Source organism: Ictidomys tridecemlineatus, chromosome 8, assembly GCF_052094955.1.
Source record: "Ictidomys tridecemlineatus isolate mIctTri1 chromosome 8, mIctTri1.hap1, whole genome shotgun sequence".
NCBI lineage: Eukaryota > Metazoa > Chordata > Mammalia > Rodentia > Sciuridae > Ictidomys > Ictidomys tridecemlineatus.
Genome location: NC_135484.1, coordinates 29,340,190 through 29,354,620, shown reverse-complemented (window position 1 = coordinate 29,354,620; position 14,431 = coordinate 29,340,190). Strand labels below are relative to the sequence as shown.

The window sequence follows — 14,431 nt, the reverse complement described above, 5'->3', positions numbered from 1 at the left end:
TATATATTGGACAACAGTGTAGTCAGGGTCGGCCTCCCAAGGAGATGAGACACTTCAGAGGGATTGGCCATGTCTGGGAGCCAAGTTGTATAGGAAAGGAGAACAACAGTTTCAAAGAACCTGAGGTGGAAACCATGTTGGTGACCTAGAAAGCAGGACAGACAACCAGTGTGCCTGGAAAGAAGACTAAGAGAGAGTGGCAGGAGATGAGGTCAGCCCCAGGATGAAGCTCCCTTTGCTCATGTAGGACTTTGTGGACCAGAATAAGAAGTTAGGATTTTATAGAAATACAAATTTTCCATAAGAGATTGCAGCAGATTTGCTTCTGTGCAATTTCCCAGGAACAGTTCCAGAATATCAATATTCAGCATGAAACCTTGACTAAAAAATGCAAGAAAACCCACTCAGCTTAGAATATCTCCATGCTAATGAAGGTTTGCACTGGAATATGCATTTATTAAGCTCATTTATTTTCATATACAGTAACAGTGTGATGTTTATATGTGGGTGCCTGTGTGCTTTTTTTATTAAAAAAAAAAAAGGAAGAACTTAAGTGGACAGAGAATGTACTCAAATAAATGCTTCAGTCTCATTTCCCTTTACTTTATTCATCTCAAGCTCACATTTTGAGTGTGTATATAATCAGGGAAGGTAAGCAAACCCAAGTGCACACAGAAAGTATGGGGTGCAGGTTGGGAGAGAAATATTGAAGCTTTCCCTTCCAGTCACCCAAGTGTGTTTACTGTGTTTTGATTTCCTCCTGGGCTACACCCAGGAAGAGGAAAATAAATTTACTGCAAATGTCCCCCACCCCCAATGGAGTGGTTCTAAATGAAGAAGGTATCACTTAATGACCAAATATTTCCAATACATTTTACTTTGTGTAATGAATTTGTTGTCATCAAAGCAAGATTTTTAACTTCACAAGAAAAGTGAAAAACTTGTTCTGAAATGTCAAAAAGAAGCTGACATCCATATTTTTAGGCAGCTCTCCGACGTACAAAAAAATAAAAAATAAAAAGCCACACATGTCCTCACTGGGGATATATGACAATAAATTAAAAGGGAATGTGCCTAGGTGTTCAAGATTATCCAAGGAGACCACCAAGATTGATACCTGTTAAAATGTGTCAACCCTATCAGTTACCAGGCCATGAACCAGGACCAAGCACTTGCTGACCTGGGTTACTGGAAACCAGTGTGTGTGTAAGACAGTTGTGTTACAGGGTAATGGGGGACCGGGTGAGTCACCTAGGTGTAGTCCTCTTATTCCCAGTTTCTTAATCTCTGACATTCTGGATGGATGGGGTCAGAGTTCTCTTTATCTCAGTGTTATAATTATTAAGATTCTATGTTCTTAAGGCATTTGTAGACGTAGAACTTAGATTTAGCCTTATTGGTGGCCCAACAAGAAGTGAAACTTCTGAATGGTGGTGGGTTAAATGGATTTTTAAGTATATCCACAACTTCCTTTCTCAAAAGGAAGTTCACCAACATTAGTATTTAAATCATGAATTGAGTTTCCCAAAAAAGAAATTGCCTGTTTATTACATTATACATTCTCCATTATCATTATTGATATAAATTCCATTAATCATACTTACGAAAAAGCCTCTATTTAAACAAAAGACAAAAGATCTGTGAGTGTCTATGTTAGTGCCTGGCACAGAGCAGATACCTAAAAAAAAAAAAAAAAAAAAAATTTGTTGAATGTTAGAATGTACAAACGTTGACTAAGGTTTTGGGTAACCTTGTTGTGAGATTAGTGAACACCACAAAAAGAAAAGCCCCAATTCTATTTTTGCTTAATCAATTCCTAGTGAGTTTCCTGGGTCAGCAATGTATATAGAACAAGTGAAAATTTTAAATTGATGATTTCAGTATCCCAATAGTGGCCTCTCTGACAGGGTGCCCTGGAACCCTTGTTGTAGGTTCAAGTGGCCATGGGCCTTGCTATACCTCTAGGACCCCATCTCTCCACAGCCCAACTATGGAGGCTGAAAACAGGAGCTCTCTGGAGCTCTGAAAGCTCACTCCTGTGGGGAGAGAGAAAACAAAATGGCTGAACCTACCCTTTTGAGGTAGTGACCCTGCCTGACAATACTACACCTTGCCTTTGAGCTCAACAAACAGATTTGTGACCCCTCCTTTCTGGAACCAAAGGGTTCTCAAGATAGCAGTGAACTTCAAGGGGAAAAAACTAAAATGGGAATCAAGAATAGATAGTGGAATCTGTAACTGAAAAATTTGAGAACAACAGTGAAAGCAATTTTGAAAATGTGGGTGCACACGGTAATTACCATTACCAAGCACAAACCCTGCAGAGTAAATTTTATGATAACTACTTAAAATTTAATTGATTTGAGGTTCATGGTAATTAAGGCACTTGCTGGGAACAAATAATAACCAAGTAAGTGGAGAAACAGACGTGTGATACCAGGTTTGTGACTTTTCTTCCCTACCATGCTACACATAGGGACATTTTTGTGAATTAAAATCACATCAGAGTACTTCACCAACATTAGTATTTAAATCATGGATTGAATTTTCCAAAAAAGAAATTGCCTGTTTATTACATTGTACATTCTCCATTATCATTATTGATATAAATTCCATTAATCGTACTTATGAAAACATGAATAATTAATAGGGTAATATGCAGCAAGGAACAAATATTCATAATGTCAGAATTTCCCCAGATCCATAGCAAGAAAAGAAAGTGTATTTGGCTTTTGGCCTTATTTTCTAGCAAGCTGGTCCTGAACCTTGCACATTTTTTTCACCTGACACTTAACAGGAATGCAGAAAATTTGCCTTGCTAACTGCTTTCCCAAGCTGGCTCATCTTTTAAGTGTGTCTGTGTTTTTCACCCCATTCTTTCAAAGATCCAAGCAGCACTAGACTCTTGGTCATATTTCTCCTTTCCATTGATAATCAGTTGATGCTCTATTCTCACCAATCTTATTGCAGCAAAGGTTTGTGTCTAGGTCTAATGTGTTTGACATCCACTACTTTCCTTCTACTTCAGTTCTCATTCAAACTTGCATTATTTCTTACTTTAAAATAAATGCTTTAGGCTACATGTGTTAGAAACACCAAATCATGTTGACATAAACAATAAGAATTTTAAAGTAATGTCTGAAGGGAAGGCAGTTCCAGGTTTGTTTAAAACAGCTACTCAATATCATCAAGGAGCCAAACTCCTTGAATACTGTTTTTGTCCAGATTAGCTCCTCTTATTGTATCAAAATGGTGTCATGGCAGTTTCAGTGTCACATGGAAACCATCTACCTCTGGCAGCAGAAAAGATGGCCTCTTCATGGAGAAGACATTTTCCAGAAGGCCGCTAAAGTACTTCTATTGCATGCCATTGATTAGAAATAGGTTCTGTGAATTAATCCAAGGCTGGATTCATTCTCTAGGAAGATGGCACCTCCTCTTCTGAAGACCATGGGAGGAGGAGAAGCAAGGCGAAACCATGGAGCAAAACCAGACTCAGTGAAGAAGGAGGAAGTAAAGATAGAATGTATGGTGCAACCAATAGTGTGTGCTGCATTTATCTCCTGCCTGGTTGGTCTGAGTGGACTCTAAATTATGTCCTTGACCCTAGAGTTTCTCCATGCTAATTTATTCCATAGACCTTCTTGAGGTTAATTTTCATAATGCATGGCGTTGCCATAGAACTGAAAGCCAGTTTCTCCATCTGGCCTCCAAGACTCTGTAATTCACCCAAACTTCTCTACTCCTAGTGTCATCCTATGCAAAACTCAGTCTCTTCAGGTAGTGTCTCCTTCTCTCCCCTGTATGTCTTGTGTATCCACCTCTATCCTGTCACCAAGTGATAGCCCCAAACAAAGATCTGAACTGCATTGTTGGACTTAAAAAATTTCTTACAGTACAAAGTTTAAATTTCTCAGCATGGCGTATAGAACCTTTCACAAATTAATCCCTACATGTTTTTCAAGGTAATTTCTCTCTTCATCTCCATTTCCATCCCAACCCCACCCCACTCCAACCACAGAGAAAGTTCTCACCCTCCCCAAACCCACTGCCCTCTTTAGTGTCTCCATGTCTTGTCACATGTTGTACTTGCTGCCTGGAACCTATTTCTCATCTTTTTCCATCTGGTAAAATTCCATTCATCGTTCAAAGCCCAGATCAAAGCTCATTTCCTTCATGAATGCTTTCCCAATTCCCCAGGCAGAACTAATTTCTTCCTCCCTAATTGCTTCTAAAGAGATCTATTACACCAGTCAACACATTGTATAGCAGAAATTGGTTTACATCCTTGTCCCCCACCAAGACATTTTTCTATAACAGACTTTTATTATTATGTTTTAATAATTGTGACCTTAGCTCCTGATACTGAGCAAATTCTCAATAAAAACTTGAGGGTGATCCAGAATACCCTCTCCATCTGTAAATTCTACTTATACCTCAGTGCCCATCTCAAATGCCTTTGTTTTGATCCTCGGTTCTAGGCCTTTGTTTTAATTCCTCTACTGATAAAGAGTTTTTCCTCATACAAATCCCCATAACTGTGGGTTGGTGAACTGAAAGCCCTCCATCGTATCTCGCTTTCCTTATGGCTCACCTTGCACCCTCCCAGCCCATGGTATCCTTCCATAAGGCTGCATTTTACTGTTCTGTGCCTGAGTTACCTGGAGCCCAGTGGTTCAGCCAGTATTAACAGTGGTACTAATTCATCATAAGGTTTGTTAACATGAGTTCAGATTATCAAGGGAGAGCAATTGTTTCTCTTTCATCTCAGCTTTAAGGTCAATATTATTTAGTGATTCTTAGTCTTAAAAGATAGGAAATTAGGGGACTGGGGTTATGGCTTAGCAATAAAGTGCTTGCCTAGGATATGCGAGGCACTGGGTTTAATCCTCAGCACCACATAAAAATAAAAATAAAATAAAAGCACTGTGTCCAATTACACCTAAAATATATATGCATGTGAGTGTGTGTGTACACACACATACACACACACACACACACACACATACACATATATATATATATTTTTTTTAATTAAAAAGGTAGGAAATTAGAAAAAAATAGTTAAGCCAATACTATGCCAGTTGTTTATATCTGAGGTATGGGGGCTATTGTATGTATTTTTTTGTAACCTAGAAATTGGATAAAATTTTTTTATTTCAGTATTTTACTTAGATAATACTTTTTGTAAATATACAAACATTTTTTATTACCTTCATGATGATTTTTTTTTACCAAGTTCTACCCTACCACAAGAAACCTTGCCTTTAGTGGCATTGTATTTGTGATCTTATAGATACAAAGAGACCAATTCCAGGGACTTCCCTTAAGTTTGAAGACAGATTGGAGTTACCAGTAGACACTTATATTTGGGGAGGCTTGAAAGAGTTTCTTTACTTTAAAAAATCAACATTAGGTATAAATACCTCAAGATCAGTTACATTTATTAATATAAGGAGCAAGTTGGTAATCACCAGTGATTTATCCATCTTACTTCAAACCATCAAATAAATTGGTTGACTTAGTTTTTTAAAAAGTCAACCAACTAGTCAAGGTTTAGAATCCCTCAGGCCTAACATCTCCCAGGAACTAATGCTTCCCAAGTTTTTATCACTTATGTAACCACAGGCCCACTGTGTCTCACGTGGGTCTCATCTACTGTATCGCATACCATAAGTGAACTCAATAGTACTCGGAACCAAGCATAAATTAAAGACTAACACCATTTATCAAGAATAAGAGGTTATTGTGTTTAATAAGTAGGTAAAAACATGGTACTGTGATTGAAATTCCAGCTGAAATGAAGAAAGCACTCTTGCCCAAGGTCTGTTCTCTATTTTTTAAAAAAGGGAAATTAACAAATGTTAAAGAGTCGAAAAAAAGAACTAACTATGAAAGGAAGGACTGGAAAGAATTTTACAAGGACAGAACTTTCCCTATATATAATCCATTTACTTTTAAACATAGTTATTATGTTCCTCCCTGCAAAAAGTCATCTTCATACCATGACTGGCTTCAGCCTACATTTGGAAAACACAACCATACTGCAGTCAATTGTTGAACTAAAATTAAAAATTTTAAATCAGCGTTCTGACTTATGATCATGTGTTTTGCTAAAGACAAAAATTCATTTGTTAAGGATTTGTAGTAGGTAGGCAATACTCAGAAGCTAAGAAGATGAATTCAACTCTACAAAAAAATAAGTTGTACTTAAATAAAACTTTGGAAGAAAGAACAATGGAGAATGTAGGCGGATTTAGAAGTTTTTCCTTTTAAAATTTACACCTTAAGAATATTTCCTCTATTATTGGGCTCTTAAGGGCTCACAAACTAGAATATTACTTCTGAAGGATAAGTACAGAAAAGATTAAACAATACCTTCTATCTCCTTTATTTCTTCAAACCCTATAAAAATTCAAAGACTATTACTTAAAGCTATCTTTGGGGAGTGCATTTTCATGCATCAGCCTTTGTTTTATTCATTCTCAGATTTTTCAAGTTCAAAAATTCACCTATCTTCAAAGATATTTTTTTAAGTATATTCAAAGCAAAAACAGAAATTCAACTTTGGAATTCTGGGAACAAAGACATCCCCAAAGACTTCACTCAGCATCCAAGTGGGCTAGAAGAAGAAGCAATAGGTACTCAGGAGCACATGGTTAGGACTTCACAGACAGCAATGCAAGCTGGTGATGGAAGACACCAGCTGGGTTTTTTGCCTGGTGGAAGAAGACAGCAAGAGAAGGTCACTTCCGCCGCTAAACTGTGCCATACCTGTGTTTGCATCTACACCATTCACCTGTAGCTAACTAGGACATTTGGTATAGAAAGGTAGAAATTTAGTCATGGACTTGAAAAATTATAATTTAATTGACATGATAGAAGTTTTGTCAAGATAATTATGAGGACAATGTAAAATATCTAAAGTGTTATAGAAATTTAAAAGAGGCAAAAGTGTCTTAGAGGACGAGAGAAGGTCTTGTGAAGAGGCATCCACTACGCTGGACCTTGAAGAATAGGTAAAATTTCCATGGGCAAGAAAGATGATCATTTGGATGAGTTTTTTTTTTTTCAGGTATTTGCCTGAAATAAAGTATTCGAAAACAAATTACATTGTGCTAGATTCTTTCTAATTTTAATACAGTCTGTGTCAATGGTCATAGATTAACATTCTAAATTAAATAAATCAGTTTTTTATATTTTCAAGAGGATAAGTTACTATAAATAGTCATTATCACAAATTTACCAAGTACCTATTATACCAACAACATAAAACTTGTCTATCTTTAAGAAACTAGCAAATTATAAGTCATAGAAATTATAATTTAGGGCTGGGATTATAGCTCAGCGATAGAGCGCTTGCCTAGTGTAGGCGGGACCCGGGTTCGATCCTCAGCACCATATAAAAAAATAAAAAGGCATTGTGTTGTGTCCATCTACACCTAAAAAAATAAATATAAAAAACAAATTGTAACTTAGAAAATATTTAATATTTCTTCATAAATATATTGATAATGGTCTGTATTCTTTTCAACTTGATCTCCCTCCTTCCTAATCCATGTGATCTGAACCTTTTTATAGATCACTTTTTGAAAAAGATGGAACAGTTTTTTTTTGTTTCCTCTTTGGTACTATCAGTCAGCAATGTTTCCTGGTGTAACAACCGAGAAACGTTTTATATTCTTTTTTCCCTTATTCCATTTGTAGTTATAAATAATTTTGAAACTGTCCCTTTCCTCTCAAACGTTCCATTTCATCTCCCGCATTGCTTTCCAACTTTATGTCAATATGGCTTTGCTATTTTTTGGTTATCTTCACTTCCCTTATTAGATTCAGAAACAATGTGCTCTTTATATTAGCCTCAAGCTCTTCTTTCAAAGTACAAAATTAAGTTGGAATGTTTTCAGAACTTTTTCAAAGAAAAATGCTAATGACAGTAGTATCATGCACTCTGTATATTGCCTTTAAAATGACAGCTATAAAGCAGTTGTTTGTGCTCTGGGGTTACAAAGAAATGGAAAGTATTACTATTCTCTTGGGAATCTGTTAGAGACGAGAAGGATCAATAAAGAACATAAATTGTGAACAATAAATATAAATACATACAGAAACGACACAATACAAAAGATAAACTTTAGACATTAATGAAGCTACAGTGTTCTGATTGTGCTTAGTTTTGGAAATACATGTACACACTGTGTTAAGCTGCTTGTCATTGCTATGACACAGACCTGAGAAAGACACTTAAAGAAGAAAAAATTTGTTTTGACTCACACTTTCAGAGGTTTCAGTTCATGGTTAGTTGGCTCCCTTGTTTCTGAACCTGTGATAAGGCAGTACATCATGGCAGATGGGTATAGCAGAACAAAGAGACTCACCTCATAGTGACCAGAAAGAGAAGAAGGAGTCAGGTACAGATAGAGTCACCAAGACTATGCCTCCAAGGACCCACCCTTTAGCTATGTTCCACTTCCTATAATTTCCACCACCTCCCAATAGACCATCCATTTATTAATCCCTGAATGGATTAATCCATTGGTGAAGCCAGAGCCCTTGTGATCCAATCACCTACCCAAATCCCCACCTCTGAATATGGTTGCAAAGGGGACCAAGATTTCAATATGTGAGTCTTTGGAAAATACTTCCTCTCTAAAACATCACACACACACACACACACACACACACACACACAACTGTGTCATTATTGTGGGATGGATAGAGATGGTTTTCTTTTCAACTTCAACGTCACTCAACTACAATATCTCCTTCTCTTCTCTACAATCTACCTGGTCTATTTTTCCTGTTTTGTATACTTCTTTTTTTTCTTCGCCCATCCCCAATCTCTTCTCCATTCAGTGGAAGAAGTTCCTCATCCCTTTCTGGTTATACAAAGAACATCTGTTCCTCTCTTGGGATAGTCCTTGCCCCCTAACATTAAGGGTGAATGGACTTCTCTGCTCCTAAATAATGGCTCTCTGGATACCCCTGGTCAGTTCTGCTCTCAGCTGACAGGGATCCTTGCTGAGGCTCTCTGCAGAGGGAATCTGTCCTTCAAAGAGCACCACCATTTCCTCATGGAAAGCAAGAAAGACTAATATCATGGTGTAATGGAAAGAAAACTGAGAGTCAGGAGCTGTGAGTCTGTAGGTCCAGCTCTGCCACTAGTTACCCTGTATGCATGAGACCAAGGTGGCATGAGCTTTCTTTATAAAATGTGGGGGGTTATTGGCATGCTACATAATGCCCTCCAAGATGTTTACTTTCTGATTCATGAAACCTGTGAATATTACCTTATATGGCAAAAAAGACTTCACCGATGTGACTGGGCTTCAACTTGAGACGGGGAGACTATCCTAGACTAATGGAGTGGGTCCAGTGTCATCCTGATAAAAGGGAGCCCTAAGGAGTCAGAGAAGGAGGAGAAGGCCATATGATGACAGAAACAAAGGTTGGCGTGGTGGGACTCGAAGATGGAGGAATTAATTGACCATTAGCCAAAAGACACCAGAGTCCAGTAGGCACTGAAAATGCCTGGAAAGAAATTCTCCTCTCAGATCCTCCAGAAGGAAATCAGCCCTGCAGACGACTTGACTTTAGCCCAGTGAAACTCATCTTGGTCTGCTGATCTAGGGAACCGTAAGGGAACATATTTGGGTTGCTTTAAGCCACAATGTTTATGGCAATTTGTTTCGGCAGCAACAAGAATCTAACACAAGGTGACCTTTATGATTGCTTCCCACTCTAATAACTACTTCATAGTGACGGCCCATCGCTAAATGGCCTAGATGTTGAAATACTTGAGTGCCTTCATAGATCTTGTTGATAGGAGCCTCCTCCAGCATGACTGCTCACCAGGTGTCTTCAGGTCTCCTTGCCAACAGTCTTCTCATCACTTTCCAGACAGGTGCTTCTGTGTTTGGTCAGTGCGACGTACAAAATGCCCTCTCAAGTCCCTCCTAAGTGCCAGTCAGTGAGGGACTCCCCCAAAGTTCTCCTGACCATTGGGGCCACATTTAATCTTTTCTTCCTGTTTTTCTCAAGTTCGTCATTTGTTCTACTCAGACACTTTAATTCACCTTCTATTTGGTGCTTACACATCTGTCTCCTCCATGAGACAAAAGGAATTTGAGTGCAGCATCTGAGTTTGGCATTTTGGTAGCTCCCAGGAATGGTACCTACATAGAGTAAATGTCTGATGTTTCTTGATTTAAAGTCATAGAAGTCTGGAACCAAGAAATGAATGATTTCTTCTTCTCAGAAAAAAATGTATAACTTAGTACAGAATTCTTCCAAGGGAAACGTTGCAGAGGAACAAGCATTTGTCAGTGTTTCCATTCTTTCTCCTTACTTTCCACAGTGCTTTATAATAGTGTGAAATTCCTAGGCTTACCCTTCTGACGTCCCACAGACAAGAAGGAAAAAATGAAGCACATTTTACTTGCACAATTTTTTTCCAGTAAGAAGATCAAAAGTTAACTCAGGAGCCTTAAGAGATTTGTTAAAACACCCAATGTTGCAATTTATAGGAAGGACATAATCCCTTCTGATTTACTGTCTCCCCATAATTCTTTCTTTTCTTTCAAATTTAGGATTAGGCACATTTTAAGAACTTAGAAACTGTTTAAAAGTGTCAAGAGTAATCATTGATAAAACCTCTTTACTCCCTTGATCCAAACCAAATCCTAATTAACTAAAGCTCTTTAGTGCCTGAACAAAGGCAATTTATTCCACCTGCTTAATATTAAACTATATCCCAGCTTGGATTCCATCATGGAGAATCCAGAGGTAAAGTCAGTTCACTCCAGAAATATCTTCTAGCAGGAATACCTGTTCCTTTACTCATTTTCTTAATCATAGTTTTTGCTTATGCCAAACCTTTCATTTGGATAACTAAGGAGTCAAGTCTTAAATCCTCAATGCACCCAAAAGGAGGTGAGTAGGTAAATCTGAAGTGCCCATGACTGTTATTTTTCAGACAAGTAAATAGACATAAAGGTCAAATTTTTATAGTCAGTCTGTAAAAGAACCCCAAAGAGAATAGAAGTAATGGATGCCCAATTTGGTTTTATTACCACTTGCTCAATCTAGCATTCATAGGAAACCCTCTGCTTTGTTGGACAGAGGTACAGGAGCCAATGATAATGTACCTTTGATTCTATTGGCAATGACGCTGCAGGAGACCCCATGTGACAGCTGTTTAGATGTAGCAGCTCTATAAATAAGCTTTTACCTTTATAAACAGCAAGTGGAAGCTCATTCTTTGTAGAAAAAAAAATCTGCTAATGCCTCTGTCTGGTAAAGAACATCCATGGTTATGCCACTATGTACAAACAAATAAACAAACCTCCCAGACCAATCTCAGGTCACCCTCACATGGTAACATCTTCTTTCACCATTGATCCCAGGGACACTGTTGATGTTCGACGGTGTTTTCTACTCCCTTCTCCATCTTTAGAACACAGGACAAACACCACAACCTCAAGGGTAAGATTATGGATTCACAAGTTTACTCTGCTGATCCCAGTTCCCCTTTAACAAACTACAATGACATTGAAATCTGAATTTTCTTTTGAAAAGGCCAAGGGAAAGAGGCCTTTGTTCCAAAAAGAATCAGTGGCTAAAGCAAGACAGAATAAAGAGTGTCTAGTTCAGGAAATACTGGCTAATTTGATGCATCCTATGTAAAATTAAATACATGTTTTGTCTGCTAAGAAAAAAAAATGTAGTAACTGGTTGTAGTTACAAAATTTCAATAAAGATATGAAGGTTTTGCATTAGCTATTCTATCACACTCTAGTACCTTAAAAGGCAAATTTAAGCAACTGTTTGATCTGTATATATCAAAGACGGAAAGATCCAGAGAAAGGATGGGAAACTTCCAGGCTAGTTTTGTTCTTGGCAGAATTTCATCTAGCCATCGGCTGGTTTTCTAAAATTAAGTGTTCCTTGCTTCTATCCCTAATTATTTGGATGAATCAAATTTTAGAGAACACAGGCATGTCATCTCAGACTTCATAATACCGGGTGTAGCCAGACATGTAATTTACAAAAAGAAGTATATTATGAAACTTTCATAAAGAGCACAAACTGAAGGTAGGACAATGTACGTTCAAGTTCTCATTATGTCATTTTTTATTTCTGTGTTCCCTAGGGCAAACAACTCAAAGACTCTGAAACAGTCTCCCCATCATAAAGTGGGAATAACAGTACTCATTTATAATGCCAAGTAAGATGAAATGCATCAGAAATCCCACCACCCGCAGATGCTCCCTAATTGGCAGGTATTATAATAGTCACGGGAAAAATAGAATTATTTACCTACAAGATATAAAATATATCTTTTAGAACATCATAAATTCCTTGAGAGAGGGTTCTGTTACACATCTATGTATCCTTTTTGGAGTTCAGCAGACCTCAGATGTAGTAGGCACTAAGTAGATATTTGTTCATTTGACTTAGGTATGGATTTTCTTCAAAACAAAGTTATTCTAGCTTTCCCTACTTCCATTTCATATGCTTTATTCATTAATTCTATTGATGTCTTTTGAAGTCATTTGTCAGTAAATGGCAAATAACTGAAGAATGAGAGACTCAAAAATCAAACAAAAGGCTAAAAGCAAAAACAAAACCACTCTGACCCTAGAAGAAGAGATGAGCCTCAACTGGATGTAAAAGAAGAATCCAAAGCAGGCAAGGCTGTCTCAGGAAGGTTGGTCTCAGTCAACCAGGACAGCATTGAGAAAAGATGGGACAAGGGGCTGGGGATGTGGCTCAAGCGGTAGGGCGCTTGCTGGCATGTGCGGGGCACTGGGTTGGATCCTCGGCACCACATAAAAAAATAAAGATGTTGCGTCCACCGAAAACAAACAAAAAAAAACTTTTTAAAAAATTCTCTCTCTCTCTCTCTCTCTCTCTCTCTCTCTCTCTCTCTCTCTCTCTCTCAAAAAAAAAAAAAAAAGATGGGAGAAGACACGGCAAATGGTTACATGTGCAATGAGGAGTGGTGGACAGTATAGGGTCATTTCAAACTCAACACTGAGGAATCACAACTTTAGCAGCAGAAGCACATTTGCACAGTGACCGTTCAGATACAGGTCACTATTCATAGTGTTTTAAATTCTCTCCGATGCAGCCTCCATCTGAGAACTTTGAAAAACTCCTCCTAATCTGTTCCCAAAATCCATAAATTGAGAATGTTGGTTTAATGGATCAATTTGTTAACCTATGACCATAGACTTCTATAAAGTACTACTTGCCAACCTAGATGATAAGACCTTACATTTTTTTAAAGAGAGAGAGAGAGAGAGAGAGACAATTTTTTAATATTTATTTTTTAGTTTTCAGTGGACACAACATCTTTATTTTCTTTTTATGTGATGCTGAGAATCGAACCCAGTGCCCCGCGCATGCCAGGCAAGCACGCTACCACTGGAGCCACATCCGCAGCCCAAGACCTTACATTTTTGATAGTGTTCACCAAAACCTTTTGCAGTTACCATTTCATTTGATCTTCACAACACTTCCTCCCCATTTTACAGATGAGGGAACTAAATCTCTGAGAAATCAAGAAAGGTGGACAATGTCACAAGATTTGCCAGCAGTGGAAAGGTGCTCTGGCCCATGCCTCACAAGATGCCTTCTGAGGAGTTGAGTATTAAAACACAAGTTCACAATACAGAAGACAAAGGCTCAAGTAAGTAAGCTAAAAGGGAGTTTGGGGAAACACGGCACAGATTGAAATTAGACGCTAAAGGACAGAGAGAAGTATTTGTGCAAATACCCAAGTACAAGACTTTTTTAAGAACAAAAGAAAAAGATCAACTAATTAGGCAGATGGCACAAAATTAACAGATGAGAAATGTCAGAACCACTTCTCTCCTGTTTTGTTCCTGTCCTTAAAGAAGAGCATCTTTAAACTGAAATGTGTGGCACAAACATAGTAAGAGTTTCAAGATCAGAAAAATGAAGGAAATAATAAAAGCATTTTTTAAAAATTTGCTCTCTATATACCCAAGGTCAAGTTTCCAGGTCTCAGATAAACACATTCTCTTTCTCTGTGTCTCTGCTTCTAAGCTTCTTGGCTTCCATGAGGTGAGCAGCTTTCCTCCACAATGCCCCTCCACCATGATATTTCTGCCTCACCCCTGATCTAAAAGCACTGGAGCCTGCATACCATATCCTGCAACCTCCAAAACCACAAGTCAAAAGAAATCTTTCCTCTCTTAAGTTGATTTCCTCAGGTATTTTGTCATAGTGATGACAAGCTGACTAGCACAGTTCTCAACCAAATTTGACAGAAAGCAGCTGAAAGGAAGCACAGTTATTCAGTGTGTTAGTCCATTTTTCTATAGCCATAGAGAAAAGAGGCTACATTAGCTCACAGTTTTGGAAGTTTAAAGTATAGTATCAACATCTGCACAGCTCTGGTGAG

General features: G+C 37.9%; 1 long non-coding RNA gene across 1 annotated transcript in view; it reads right to left on the bottom strand.

Moving 5' to 3' along the window:
• LOC144366027 (uncharacterized) overlaps nt 1-14,431 on the bottom strand; it is a 32,824-nt gene that overhangs the window by 12,931 nt on the left and 5,462 nt on the right. The window contains exon 2 of the long non-coding RNA XR_013424838.1: nt 1,605-1,678. This is a non-coding gene — a long non-coding RNA (uncharacterized LOC144366027). The remainder of the gene's footprint in view (nt 1-1,604; nt 1,679-14,431) is intronic.